Raw genomic sequence first — 15,074 nt, 5'->3', positions numbered from 1 at the left:
GCCTGGCCAGGCAGAAATTCCAAATGTCCGCCCCACCCCACCCCCAAGAAGCCCTTTTGATGGTGCTTCTAGGGATGACGATGATGATGCCATGACAATGACAACAAAAGTCTTCTGTCAACTATCCAGTCACAATGCACATGTTGCCTTGCTTTGAGGTAGGCAGGGTGAGTGATTACGCCTATTTCAGAGATAAAGAAATCAAAGTTCAGAAAGTTTAAATGATTTTTCCCAATCTCACAGCAATAAAGTCAGGATTCAAATTGTTCAGAGCATATAACTCCAAATCCTATGTTCTTTGCTACACCAGGTTTTTTTTCCTAAAATCATTGAAGAAAAGCCTAATATGCAGAAAGAGAGCTGGCCTTTAAGGACTATCTAGTCATGATGCCTAGTGGTGGTCTCAGCCGGCCGAGGGCAGGATTTTGAAAGTAAGGTCATGTATCTCAGTCTTCCGTTCAGACTTTTTTATTTGACAAGTTCAAGTTTGCCTGGAAACAACTAGCAGAAGAAATGAAAAACCAATATCGCATCTTTTTTTAATCCAGAAATTTAATTGAATTTATTACTCAGATGGGAATTCTGATTTTAAAAGTCTGTTTTTATATGGCCTTCAGAAATGTAGCTTCCTTCACTTTAACTAATAAAACTTATTTGAAATGACTTTGTAAATTCATAAGTGTCTCAGAAATCCCATCAATGCCAATAAAGTTTTCTATTAATCAGACAATGCGAGGTGCTGTGGGGAAGAGAATGTATAATGTAACCCTGACCCTCAAGCTGTTGATTATCAAGTTGGGATTGGTGGGATAATCACCAAAGGGAAAGGGAGTGGACGAAGGGAGTCCAGGAAGGAAAGGGAGAGGTGTGAAGGGGGAGCAGCAGGGATGCCCAGATCCCCACCGAGGGCTGGTAGGAAACTTAAGCTGGGTAGGTAGGGGGTGGACCAAGGACTTTGCAGGCAAGGGTGTGCTGCCGGGAGGGAGTGTTTGAGAAAAGGGAGTTCTGACTGGCCTGGAGGGTTCCTGGAGGAAAGTAGAAGACATGCTGGAACAGTGGGCTGGGACAAATCATGGCGTGTCAAACACGGCAACTGGGATTTTGACTTATACCCAACGCAGAGCCTTGGAAGGTTTTTGAGCAGGAACGCTAAATGATCTAACCAGTTATGTTGGAGTGAACCTGGATACAGAGACCCATTCGGAGGCTGTGGGGCCAGAAGTCAGAGAATGAGAGCCTGACTAGAGAAACAGCCGTGAGAATAACGAGAGACAGGGAGACTGAAAGAGACGCAATGACTTGTTACCATGTGTTAAACATTTCTCTGCAAGTCTCTAGTCAGGGAATCTGTGGGCCTCAGCCAAGTTTGGGGACAAGTGAGACAGTCCTCGGACAGGCAAGAAGATGAGGAACCAAAAAACAACCAGGGCAGAAGGAAACAAAGGAGCTTTCTCAGACATGGATTCTGTGTTTTTAATACTCCTCAGCCCTTTCCTGTTTCTCTATCTCCAACTTCAAGGCTGCCATCCATTCATCCATCCACTGAGCCTGTCAATGAATAAGTACTGATTGTGCCCAATATGGGCAGGAGCCACCCCAGCCTGTGAGGCCACCTGACTGACTTGTGTTTCCTCTGCAGCCCCTCTTCTGACCCTATTCTCTCATGCTCCCAAGAGCTGCTTCCAAGGCTGCATTCCCAGGACTTTTCCACTTTGCCGTGGCCCTGGCTTCCTTGGCACGGCTGTTCATATGCCTTTCATCATTATCAACTTGAAGGGAATTTCTAGGGTTAATTCTAGAGCCACATCATCCTAGGATAAACCACAGCACAGCAAGTGCCTCCCAGCTGGGTGGCCTGTCCCACTTCTGTCTACCTGTCCCTACTCCTCAAGCAGTGACTGCCTAGATTATCTTTGTTGACCCCTAGATAGTTCACAATTGCCCCTCACGGTAATTTGCAGTTTGTTACTAAAGGCTTCAGACTTTTTCCACAGCTCTCCCTCTCTGTATTTTCCTTCTGCACACACTCCCTTCCTGCTTCAGTGGGAGCCAACTCCCACTGTCATTAATAGCTTCCATTTCATGTTTACCTACAAGGCTCTCGATACTGTGCTAGGTGTTTCACATGATTTCTGGATATTGGTACAGCTAAGGAAATGGCAGAGCAAGAATTTCAATCCATCCTTCCAAGGGTGTTCTGTCTTCACTTATCCCTAGGGCATCAGTTATACCAGTTTCTGGCCTAGAATTCCCTGGAACTCTTAAACCACGTTTTCATGACACTGCTCACATTTACGTCTTCCTTGATGACTTCCGATAAGCACCCAACATCAGCTAATGAATCAGAAAATGGCCTAGAATCAGAACTTTTTTTGAACTGGAAGGAATCTTAAAGATCATCTTTCTAAGCCCCTTCTTTTTACAGATGCGGGAACTGAAGCCTCCAAAACAAAGATGCTTTTCCGAGGACTGACAGCTGTTGGGTGACGGAAGTGGCACCAGAAGCCCAGTGCTGCTGCCTCTGCCCCAGCGCAGAGCAGATGCTCCCTAGGCACCCGCAGTCAGGCTCTGGGGCCAGCGCTGTGAGATATACACGGCCTTCCTACCTCCCGAACTTCGTGGCATTAGTTTTGTCTGATTCTAAATAGTGCTAGTTGGTTGTGATAATACAGCCTAAATAAGATTTTCTGCCCCACTGCAATCTGGCTGACCTTTCTGCAGTGTGCCTTTGCCAGATCCTGGGAAATGTCTGATGGGAAATTAACGACGAAGTTGATTTTTGTGTGTGTGTGTGAGGAAGATTAGTCCTGAGCTAACATCTGTTGCCAATCCTCCTCTTTTTGCTGAGGAAGATTGGCCCTGGGCTAACATCTGTACCCATCTTCCTCTACTTCATATGTGGGATGCCTGCCACAGCATGGCTTGAGGAGTGGTGCATAGGTCCGTGCCTGGTATCTGAACCTGCAAACCCTGGACTGCTGAAGTGGAGCATGCGAACTTAACCACTACACCTCCGGGCCGGCCCTAAAAAGTTGATATTTTTAAAGGTTAAAACCTTGATTTGAGTTTCCAGATCACTGCCATTTTATTTCAGCTTTGAAATTCTTCCTGATTTTTCTTATTTATGAACATACCACTTTCAAAACCACACAAGCAACCAGAAGGTGGATGTTAGAATTAACCTGTATAACAACTAGTAGGAATATTATTATACTATGCTTACTTCAAGATATCTGCAAAGATGAGTATGGACTATGCCCCGTCCAGGGATTTTTTCCCATCTTCTCTGTAATTTAAGGTTGCGTGGTTAAATAGTAAACAACTTACAGCTACAAAAAGGAAGTTGAAGACAGACTATAATTTCACATCAAACACAATTCCAAAGAGGTCTGTAATTTGTGATAACAGTATTGTTACTCTGATTCTTTCCTTATATATCGCCTTCCCTTTAACACAAACCTTTATAAGGGATCCCACATTATGAAGGATTAGCACATCCAGTGAAAGAACCAAAGAAAAATTTTAAATTTGCCCACAGGCCCTCCATCTTGCCATTTTAGTCAAGTTCCAACCACAACAGACAGACACTATTACCAGAAGCTTCAGGGACAGTCCTAAATTAAGCCGAGGCAAAAAGGAGATTTTTTGGTGGTCTTTTGTTATCAATAAATCTGATTATGTAATCGTTACTATGTTTCATCAGAGTACAATTCAACTGTGTATGCAGAGAAGTGGCCTGAAATTTATCAGGGCACAGAAGAACTTGGCATTTAAAAAATACCCAAATGAAGCAATTTTATGGCCTAGAGTTTCTAATAGAAGACATGCTAACAGTTAACGAGGTTTCAGAATGTTCCCCTCCTCTTCAGATTCCACTAAAGCTGCCGGAGATGACCTGGAATAAATGACACGCATTGCGGAGCCAGAGCAATCGGAAGCTAATGGTGTGTAACACACTTCAGCAGCACCGGACCGCCGTGAAGTCTGAGGCCTTTTCTGTGTCAGCGCTGAGCAGGTGGATGGAGCTTCAAAGACGGGGATTCGCCCTGGCCGCTGGCTTGGGGTGGGCTACAAGAGAGCGCAGGGTCCTTCTGCGACAGCACTCCCTCTCCTTCACTTGGAGTTGGTGACAGCGTGGCTAAGACAAAGCAGTGCATTTTTCTCTTCCAAACTTCCTCAGGATTCTGATATCTCTTGAAAGGGGGACTCCTAAAAATGATAAGAAAATGGAGGGGGCATGGCAGGGAGCGAGCTACGGGGAAGCTAGGGAGAGCTGTCTCTCCCACGGGCTAAGCCAGGGGACAGTCAGGAAGCAGGAGGCGGTGGCTGTGGAGGCTCCTTTAAAACTAGAGACTGAGGGAGCTGCATTTCAACATGAGACAATTTTCCTTGCTATCTATTTTTAAGAAGAATATCAAGTCACCCCCAAGACAGTCCAGAGCCAATTAAGCTGCTTTTCTTCATCTTCAAAGCCAGGGAGGAGACAGGCCTGGGTACTTAACTACCTGTCATGTTTTTCGCTTTTCTCAAAGGGCTTTAGCCAAAATGATAAAGAATTCTCCAGACTGGGAGGTGTCCAGTTTAATGTTTATATTTAAAAAGCCAACGCTGGGGCTGGCCCTGTGGCTTAGCGGTTATGTGTGCGTGCTCCGCTACTGGCGGCCCGGGTTCGGATCCCGGGCGCGCACCGACGCACCGCTTCTCCGGCCATGCTGAGGCCACGTTCCACATACAGCAACTAGAAGGATGTGCAGCTATGACATACAACTATCTACTGGGGCTTTGGGGGAAAAAAAGAGGAGGATTGGCAATAGATGTTAGCTCAGGGCTGGTCTTCCTCACACACACACACACACAAAGCCAATGTCATTTAACTAAAGCAATGCAAAACAAAACAAAAACCTCTTTAATCTGGTCTTCAAGCCAGGAACCAACAGGCCTCTTTTTAGGAATTTCCATGTAGAATTTCCAACTGTAGGGGCTTCTCTTAGATTCCTAGGGCATCATAACAAAGTACCACAAACTGAGTGGCTCAGAACAACAGAAGCATATTGTCTCACAGTTCCGGAGTCTAGAAGTCTGAAATCAAGGTGTCAGGAGGGCCTCACTCCCTCTGGAACTGCAGGGAAGGATCTGTTCCGGGCCTCTCTCCTAGCTTCTGGTGGCCTCGGGTGTTCCTCGCGTGTAGATGGGCATCTTCTTCTAGGTCTTCACATCGTCTTCCCTCTGTGTGTCTGTGTCCAAGTTTCCCCTTTTTACAAGGACACCAGTCATATGGGATTAGGGCTCACCTTAACGGCCTCCTTTTAACTTGATTTCCTCAGTAAAGACCTATCTATCTCCAAATAAGGTCACATTCTGATTTCTGGGGGTCAGGACTTCAACATATCTTTTGGGGGGAACACAATTCAACTCATAACAGAGTTTTTCGTGAGAACGTAGACAATGTGATACTGTCACCCGGCCTGCTTCCCCTGGAAGCTGTGTGGACCCTGAGGGTGGACCCTGCACATTCCCAGAAGCACTGCCAAAGCACCCCAGGACTGAAAGCTCTAGCAGGCCCTGGGTCTGTCCACATCCAACCCTCTCACAGATTTTGAACTCAAGCTAAGGAAGATTTTTTTCTTCATAGAAAATCCATCTTCAGCTATAAAAAAAAAAATTAGTAGAAAAACAGAGTTCACTTACCTTTCACTGAGATGTGGCATATTAAGCACCAACTTTCTACTCCTTTTCTCCCAAACTCTGCTAAGACGACAATAAGGCAATAAAAAATTATTTAAAAAATATTGTGATGCCAACTATATGACATTCTAGAAAAGGCAAAGCTGTGGAGACAGTAAAAGGATCTGTGGGGGCCGGCCCAGTGGCTAAAGCGGTTAAGTGCAGGAGTTCCGCTGTGGAGGCCTGGGTTCCCCAGTTGGGACCCAGGCGCAGCGACACACTGCTTGGCAAGCCATGCTGTGGTAGCGTGCCATATAAAGTGGAGGAAGATGGGCACGGATGTTGGCCCAGGGCCAGTCTTCCTCAGCAAAAAAGAGGAGGATTGGCAGATGTCAGCACAGGGCTGATCTTCCTCACACACACACAAAATGATCTGTGATTGCTAGGCGCTGGGGGGGAGGGCGGGATAAACAGGGCAGCACACGACTTTTAGGGCAGTGAAACTACTCTGTATACCATGAGGATGAGCGCGTGTCATGAGACATTTGTGCAAACCCCGAGAACCTACACCACCAAGGATGAACCCCTGGAAACTACAGACTTTGAGTGATCACAAGGTCTCAGTGTAGGTTCATGGGTTGTAACAAACGTCCACTCTCGTGGGGGTGTTGATAACCGAGGCTCTGCATGTGGGGGGGGGGTGGTATATGGGAAATCTCTGCACCTTCTGCTCAATCGTGCTGTGAATCTAAAACGGCTCTAAAAAATAGCTTATTAATTAGAAAATATGAATTAACCTCAAACACAAGGAGGATAAAAAGGAGGGAAATTGTAAACATTTTTAAGGCTCAGAGCAGATGGAGGCTAGGAGGTCGCCCCTAGAAGCTGGGGGGAAGGGGCGGGGGGTCGCTGTGTCCGTTCCCTCGCCAGGGAGGAGGGCCGGGGATGAGGAGCGAGTGGCCGCCCCGGCCGGCGGAGGCGGAGTCGCCCAGCAGAGCACTGAGGACCTGCGGCCACAGAGGCGCCCTCAGGCCTGCTCGCCCTTCCGCGGAGCTGGGACTTCCTGGCCGTCTGTCCAGGTCCTTTCTCCCGGAGAGAAATCCTCTGCTAGACGCTGGGGCGGCTGCGGATGGAGGCCTGAGCCTGGCTTCCCCGAGTCCTGAGAGCCAGGTGGGGAAGGAGACCGGGGAGGGGTCTCATCACTCAGTCAGCTGACACTCATTGCCCCTGCTTTTAATGTCACCTCAGCCCACCTCCCGCGGTGTCTGGCGTCCCTGAGACCGCGGGCTCTGCAGGGTGAGGGAGGAGGGCAGCCACGGCCTCGCGCTCCTTCTCCGCCCTGCTCTCAGCCGCAGCCCCAACCCACCTCGCCCCCCGGGGACCCGGAGACGCTCCTCCAGTCCCGGCCCGTTCCCGGGGGGGTCCTGCCGCAGGAATCATCTGCTTTTCCCCTCCTCCCCTCCCCCTCCTTATTCTTCTTCACTTTGTAAATAGATACAAAAAATCCCTATACCATACGTATCACAAATCCAAACACTAAAGAGGTGTATATTTTGAGAAGTCTTACCCCTTATTTTACTTTACTTTCCTCCAGAGTGGTTATGACCAACTGACATATTGTATTATTTTTATTGGCTGTCTTCCCCCCTAAAATATAAACTCCATGAGGGGTTTTGCCTGCCTTCTGTATCTCTGCTCCCTAGTGCCTAAAAAAATGCCTGACACATAGTAGGCACTCAAGAAATATTAGGTTAATGAAATAATAAAATTACTTTTAAAACCAAAGGGATGTATGTAATCTTTAAGAGAGTGCTCTACACGGGATACCTTCTCCCTTAATTTGACGCCAGAAGCTAGGGGAAAAATCATCTTCCTCATTAGGGACATTTTCCAAAATCTTAGACTGTGTATCAGAAAACCATAAAAATGCTTGCAGGCAACGTCGTGTTAACAGGGCTTCTAGTATTTCCTGTTATATTCTAACCTGTTATATACTAACCTTAAAAAGTTAGTAACTGAACTAATAGGTGTAACGGTTATCACAAAAATTACACTGTCGCTAGAAGTTCAGCCTTCTGAGTTGATGTGTTAGAATCCCCTCTAACCCCATAGGCAGCTGTCCCACGTTCTCCTGGTGTGTAACTGGAGGGCGCTGGTTCTTAGCTTGGATTTAGCTGTTATCTAGCTGGTTAGGACAATATTTTCCAAAGTGTGGCACATGTAAAGAAATATTTTACTTGAAAAGAAATCTTTGATTTTTGTGTGTTTAATGTGAGTGATATTATCACGAGCTGGCCCAAAGAAGCCTGAGGCTGTCATGCTGAGAGAGTCTGCGTGATAATGCAGCACGGACAGTCACCGAGAGGTAATCAGTTTTTCAAGCAGTACTCAACTTGGAAGTCATTCTTTTCACAGCCCAGTCCTTCCTCACCTCCTCCTCACTGCAGCGGAGTGAGAGAAGTAATTTCCAGATAGCAGACACTTGCCACAGACCGCTGGCGCTGAGTCAGAGAAGTATGAGTCTCTGTAAGCTCACGTCACAGAGAGTAAATCCACCCCAGGGATAAAAGTGAGCACCCTCAGTTCCGTCTGTTTGGATGAGTTGCTCAACATCTTGGTGCCTCCATTTCCTCATCTCTAAAATGGAGATAATCACAGTACTTATCCAGCAGGGCTGGGATGAGTATTAAATAAGTTAATACACACAAATACCCAGTAAATGTTAACTCTTCCTGTCTTGCTAGAACTTAAGCTTACTGAAGGCAAAGATTTTGTCTGTTTTGTATACTATAGTACCCCAGTGCCTAGCTCAGGGCTGGTATGTGGTGAGCGCTCATGAAAATATTTGTGACATGAATGAATGACAAATTCTAGCATAGCATGGATCTGTGCAGTAGCAAAGTAGGAAGAGCAGTAACTATATCTATAGAAATAATGATGAAGAATTCATGGTTCATATCTGAATTTAAGCAATTACAAAGGAAGTATTCCGTCTATGATGGGCAAATCAACCCTGATATAGGGGAGTTAGATTCTGTCACCAGCTGGCACCAGATATGAAACAATGCATGGCACATAGTGAATCAGAACCAGGGCCACAAGTGAAGACGAGTGACCTCTCCCTTGGTCACTCCTGGATAAAGATGTCAACTTCCAAGTGAAGGGGGATTAGAGGTTAAGAACAAAACAAGCATCCAGTTTCCCAAATATTTGAGGACAAGCAGCAGGCTGTCGCTACACCTCTTTCCCCAGCACCGCATGCCCGCCTCCTTCAGCTGCCCATCCGTCATGCAATGCTCAGATTCCTCATGGCTCTGACCTCTCACCCCTAGGAACTTTCTGGTTGTCTTAGCCTGTACTGCTGGATGAGAAACTCCACTTGCTACCTGGCCAGCACAGAGAACAGCAGGAACTCTAGAAAGCACACTTTTATTGACACCACCTAAGGAGGAGTAGCTGTCATAGCAACTACTGTGCAGGGTTCACACTGGGCTGACGGATGGGTGACTCATGCTGAGTCACTAAACTACCAAATCCTCTACACGTGGATTCCTTTCAAGTCACGTGGCTGCCTCCCAGGTCCAGAAGAACTAAGGTCTTAGTGGATAGAGGGATATTTTTTTCTTTGGAAAATTATACAGGCATACCTCAGAGATACTGCAGGTTTGGTTCCAGACCACTGCAATCAAGCGAATAACACAATAAAGTGAGTCACATGAATTTTTTGGTCTCCCAGTGCATATAAAAGTTACGTTTACACTATATTGCAGTCTATTAAGTGTGCAATAGCATTATGTCTAAAAATAGCATTATGTACATACCTTAGTTAAAAAATATTTTATTGCTAAAAAATGCTACCCATCATCTGAGCCTTCAGCGAGTTGTAATCTTTTTGCTGGTGGAGAGTCTGGCAAAAAATGCAGTATCTGTGACACGCGATAAAGTGAAGCACAATAAAATGAGGTACACCTGTATTTAGATTTTACGTTATAAAAATATAATTATGTAACTGAAAATTTAGAAAAGAAAGAAGAGAAATCATCTATGATCCTGCCACCCTTCTGCAATCACTGTTAATGTTTTAGCTAATTTTATGACAGGTTTTTTCCATGTCTCTATAGAGGTGCACTAATACTATTTAACTTTATATCCTGATTTTTTTCAGTGAACTTCGCATTTTCTCATCATTTGTAATGTCTGAATAATATTCCTTGCATGGAATTCACACACTTTACTTAAGCATTACCCTATCATTAACTGTTTAAAGTGTTTACTATTCTTTCATGCTAATAAGTAGTGCTATAATAAGATTTTTTTCAGAATTCTGGATTATTTCCTTTGATGAATTCCCAGAGGCAGGCTGACTTACACATTGGAGTAGGGAAGAGATTGACCTTTTTACCAGGGACCAACAGGCTTAGCTGTTTTGCAAGAAAATCAAGTTACCCATTTCTAAGTCAGCCGTAAATAATTTTTATTATTAAAAAAATTTTTAAACAAATGCTCTTAGGGCAGCTAACAACGAGGCAGAATTCAACAAACGTGAGCGCCCAGTTCTTTGGCTCCTTGTTGGAGCAGGGTGCTGTCTCAATCCCTGCCTGCCTCGTAGACAGGCTGAGCGAATGAACGTGCCCTGTTCTCTCCTAATATTCTCAGATCCATCCTCCGTAGTTCACGTCCAGTTGCAGAGGAAATAGAATTGGTAGACCCTAGTTAGCCCTCCCCGACTTTATCATCAAAAGCCCATTTTAACAATTGTCAGCACACTCGATGAAGGACAGGGTTGCCATGGGCACTGGAGTTTTGCCTTCAGACACACGAAGGCCTGGACATCAGATCACCCTTTCCCTGCCCGGCACATGCTCCCCAGACCTGCCATGAAGTCAAGGAGCAGGAGACTCATCAGCCCCCTTGAAGCAGTTGGGGGAAAAGCTCGTCCTCCCAATTCCAACATCAGGGATGGGAGTCCCTTCACCAACCGGCTGTGGAAACAAACGCAGAGATGAAGGCTGGGGACCAGCCGTCATGCAGTTTGTTCCTCTAAGAGTGGAAACCCACCTGCTCGTTCTTCCTGCCCAGTCTGCCTTTCATCTGGTAGTATCTGACATGGCTGCCCCGCCCGCCCCGCCCCCCTCAGCCCCAGACACACACAGAAAACCTCTTAGGTTCCTTGACACTGTTCCCTCTGCAGGTATTTATTTTGGCCAGAGGAAATGGCTGAGCTTCGTGTCCAGCATAGGTCACGCTGTCCGAAAGAGTTGGGCAGGATGGGCTGGATTGCGGGAACCTGCAGGCACCAGAAAACTTTAAGCCGCCTGGTGACTTACAGACCCATTACAGTGTGGTCTTCGATCTTGGAAACCTTCCTGCTCTTTGCTTTCCCACCTTTGACTTAGGAGAAAAGAAAGGCAGGCAGGAAGTAGGAAGGAGGCAGCGCCAGTGCAGTGAGATGCCTAACTGTCTCCTGTGGAGCACCTGTGCAGACCTAGGCACTTCCTGTCCCTCTGCAACAGACTGAATATTGTGTCTTGCAAAATTCATGTGCTGAATCCTAACATCCAAGGTGATGGTATTAGGAGGCGGTTAGGTCATGAGGGTGGAGCCCTAATGCATGGGATTAGTGCTCTTATAAAAGAGACCCGAGAGAGATCCCTTGCTCCTTCTGCTGTATGAGGACACAGGGAGCAGGTGGCCTTCTAAGAACCAGGAGGGAGCCCTCACCAGATACTGAATGTGCTTGGTCTTCCCAGCCTCCAGAATTGTGAGAAATAATTGTTTGTTGTTTGAGCCACACAGTCTATGGTATTTTTGTTATAGCAGCTCAAATGGACTAAGACGGACTTAAACCCAGTGCTTGTTGCCTAAGCCCTAAGTGTGCAGAGCTGTGGCCCCAGGGCAGTGTTGAGAGGTGGCATAGTATGGAGGGTAACAGGTTGGACTAGGAAATTTAGTCACCTCTCTGCTTCTAACTCCTCGTATGACCTTGGAGAACTCACTCAGGCTCTGTGGGTTTGGGGTGCCTAATCCACAAAACACGCATCACAGAGCGTTGGACTCTGTGGCCTCCAAGTTCTTCTGGAGCCGAAACAGCCTGTGATTCTGTGAAACCAACTGTTAACTGCATGGTGTACTTAATTCTAGAGACCATGCACAGTCCAGCAGCTCAGACCATTTTCCATGGAAAGAAAGAAAAACTCCACTGTTGCTTGTTCCTGTTGCTGACGATGCGTCACATTTAATCTCGTTGTAATAACAGAGCATCATGTCTGTGCCTCTTGTGGACTGTCACATCCTCCTGTCAGGGGTGCTGAAAGATGCCGGTGATGTAGATCCTCCTGGGAAGGGGATCCTTCTCCAGGGAACACCGGTTGACAAAACACATGGCATTCCAAAACACATGGCTGCTGTTTACAGCTTGAGGTCCTCCCTCTCCCTACGGCTCCGTGCTTTCGAGATTCTGGTTGCATTCGACAGACCTTACCGTAAATCCCCAGAGAGAGGAAATACAAGGTACCCACTGCACACATTACGTGAGGCCATGCTGGGCAAGCAGATGGGCTATCTCATCTCCTGGGGACCTGAGGCCGGGCGCCAGGCAGGGTCCCGAGCTGGCTGGCACCAGCCCCCACCTGCCTTGCTGGGCTCAGGTCTAGAAATGGCCTCTGTCTTCCGGTTGGAGAAAGCAAATGTGTTCTAGCATTCTAGGGTACATTTTCAAGTCTTCTGGAAAAATAATATTCCATCGTGAACACAGGGCGAATGAACGTATGCAACTTTGACTCCAAGAGTGGCTCCTCTGGGGCTATCAATCCTCACTCAGCTCTTGCCACCAAAAGAGAACGGCTTAGATTTCAGAGTGCAATGAATTCCGCTGCCTGTTAGGTTACTCACAAATTGCTGGGCTATCAAGGGAGGGTTGGGATTTAAAGCATCTTTTATTGGCTGCCAGCCACAGTTTCACATACTATTGGAATTCAATATTAGCCATGACTTCTTGGAGACAGGAAGTGTCTGAAATTGCCCTGTCTAGAAAAATGAGAGTCGGTGGATTTCTTAATAAATACATAGAGCAAGGACTTCCGTGAATCCATGCCGACTAACTCTGAATGGTAATTAAATTGAATGTGTTCTTGGTTTTTTAAAACCAAGTCAGAACAACCAATAAACCAAATGTTTCCTTGGGAAAGGTGGAGTTGCAAGGGCTTGCCAGAGCCAGTTCTCGCTAGGAAGTGATCTAGTGAATCTTGCAAACTCCTTCACTTTCTCCCAGGAGCCGCTTGCTTCTTACTGGTTATGTTGGAGACAAAACCAGAGCTGCTTACAGGACTTGACTTTGGTTTCTTTAAAACTGTTAGATATTAGGGCGTGGCCATGTGTTCACCCAATAGTAGTGAGTGACTGTCACGTACAGGTACTGCGGACACAACAGGCAAGACAGACCCCGCCCTACCCTTTCAGGTTTAGTCCAGAGATGATAACACGGTGTGATCGTTACTAGCCTATTAGCCGCAGGAACCCTGGAGACCATGTTCCCCAAAGGAAGTGAGGTGGTATCTAAAGTAATCTCCGAGGGATGTACACTCTCCCTGGGCAGATAAGGGGAATGTGCTTGTGTTCAGGCAGAAGGAACAGCACATGCAAAGGCCCAAACATGCAAGAGAGTGTGAAAGGAGTGGGCAACAGAGTATGGAGCGTGAGTCGGGGTGGCTGGGTGTGAGGCAGGAGGTGGTTGATACAAGCAGGGGCAGTCGTTGGAGGTCTTGAAAGGGGATGAAAGAATCTGGACTTTATTCTAGAGCAGGATTTGTCAGCTTTGGCACTCCTGACATCTGGCACGGGATAACTCTGTTCTGGGCAGGGCAGGAAGCTGTCCTGTACATTGTGGGACGTTCAGCAGGGTCTCTGGTTTATGCCCACAAGATGCCAGTAGCAACACCTCAGTCATGACAATAAAAAATGTCTCCAGACATTGCCAAATGTCCCCTGGGGAGAAAAATCGCCCCCTGTTGAAAACCCTTGTTCCAGGAGCGATGGGGAGCCGTTGAAGGGTTCTGAGCAGCACTGAGGCCCCGACAGCAGAAAAGTCTGCGGTCTGAGTAGCGACAGCCACTGCCTCTGCTCTTGCTCCCCGCCTCCCTCCCCTCCTCGGCCTGAGCTTCTTGTGCACACTAAAAGCTGCAGGAGAAAGGGGAGTGGAAGTGCCTTTCCTCTGTGGGCATCTTCTCAGACACTGGACTAGAAAAACTTCCTCCTTTGATGCGTTGGTGTATTTACTCTTATGATACAAAGAACACTGTCCAGTTTCCCTCTTTGCCTTGTGGTCACAAAGCTTAGAATTAATCCTTCTACTCACTTCCTTCAGCCTCTCTTACTTGGTATAAGTAAGAACTGCCTACTGGGGCCCACACAGTTAGTTGACATCAGTAAGTGGGGAGGATGGGGACCTCCAGGACCCGGAGGGTGTATGTCTCTGTCTTCCCTGCAGGGGGCAGCAGACCCTCAACTCCAGCTGTGGGGGCCATTGTCACAGGATCTTTGAACTGTTCAAGAAAAACAGGAAATCCACATTTCTGTGTAAAATCTCTCCATATTTAAATACTGGCAATAAATTCAAATGTGTATAAGACATGAACCAGGCCAAATCAAATAGTCTCAGGGCTGTTTTCTGCTCAAGGGCCTATTGGTGACCTCTCAATGGGTGTTTTCTGTTTTGATTTTTTTTAAAAAATTTATCACTTTCTTCATTTTATTACTTTTTTAATTTGCTCTTGTTTTAATGATTCTAATTTCATTTGTTTCTTTTTGAAAGTCGAGGGTCGTGCTAAGTATCTTCTATTAACCCCACTCAAATCCATTTGCCATCTTTTCCCACCCTGCTCTGCATCCTAGGAGCAATAGCAGGCTCTCTTGCTGGGTGACTTCCTTTGGGAGGCAGTGGTAGGGTTCAGGGCTTGGGAAGGAAGTGAGGTTAGAATACATATGCCCCCAGAACTCCCCTCCCCTTCTGTTGATCTTTCTACAGGCGTGGGCTCAGGTCAGACAGCCTCACCTACAGCAACACTCTCCAAGCTCTGGAATCTGCACCCTGCTCTTGGTCCTTCTAGGACAGGTGAGCTGAGGATCCTTGACATCTTCACCATGACCTTGTTGGTTTCCCCCAGTTCTACCTAAATCTTTGTGAATAGCCCCTTCATTAAACTCAATTATCTAGTTTGAGGGTTCTGTTTGCTTCCTGCCAGGGCCTGTGACTAACAAAATATAAGTAATTCAAAGCAGAACATGGGAAAGGCAGAGGATTGTTTTTATGAACAGCATATAAATAATACGTTGGTCCCAGAGGAAGGGTATTAGTAGTATGGATGGGAAACTTGAACAACAACATAAACAGGGCAAGTTCCTAGATTCCCATT

This window comes from Diceros bicornis, chromosome 9, assembly GCF_020826845.1.
Source record: "Diceros bicornis minor isolate mBicDic1 chromosome 9, mDicBic1.mat.cur, whole genome shotgun sequence".
Lineage (NCBI taxonomy): Eukaryota > Metazoa > Chordata > Mammalia > Perissodactyla > Rhinocerotidae > Diceros > Diceros bicornis.
The sequence above is the reverse complement of the archived record's forward strand: the minus strand, read 5'-3'. Positions refer to the sequence as shown.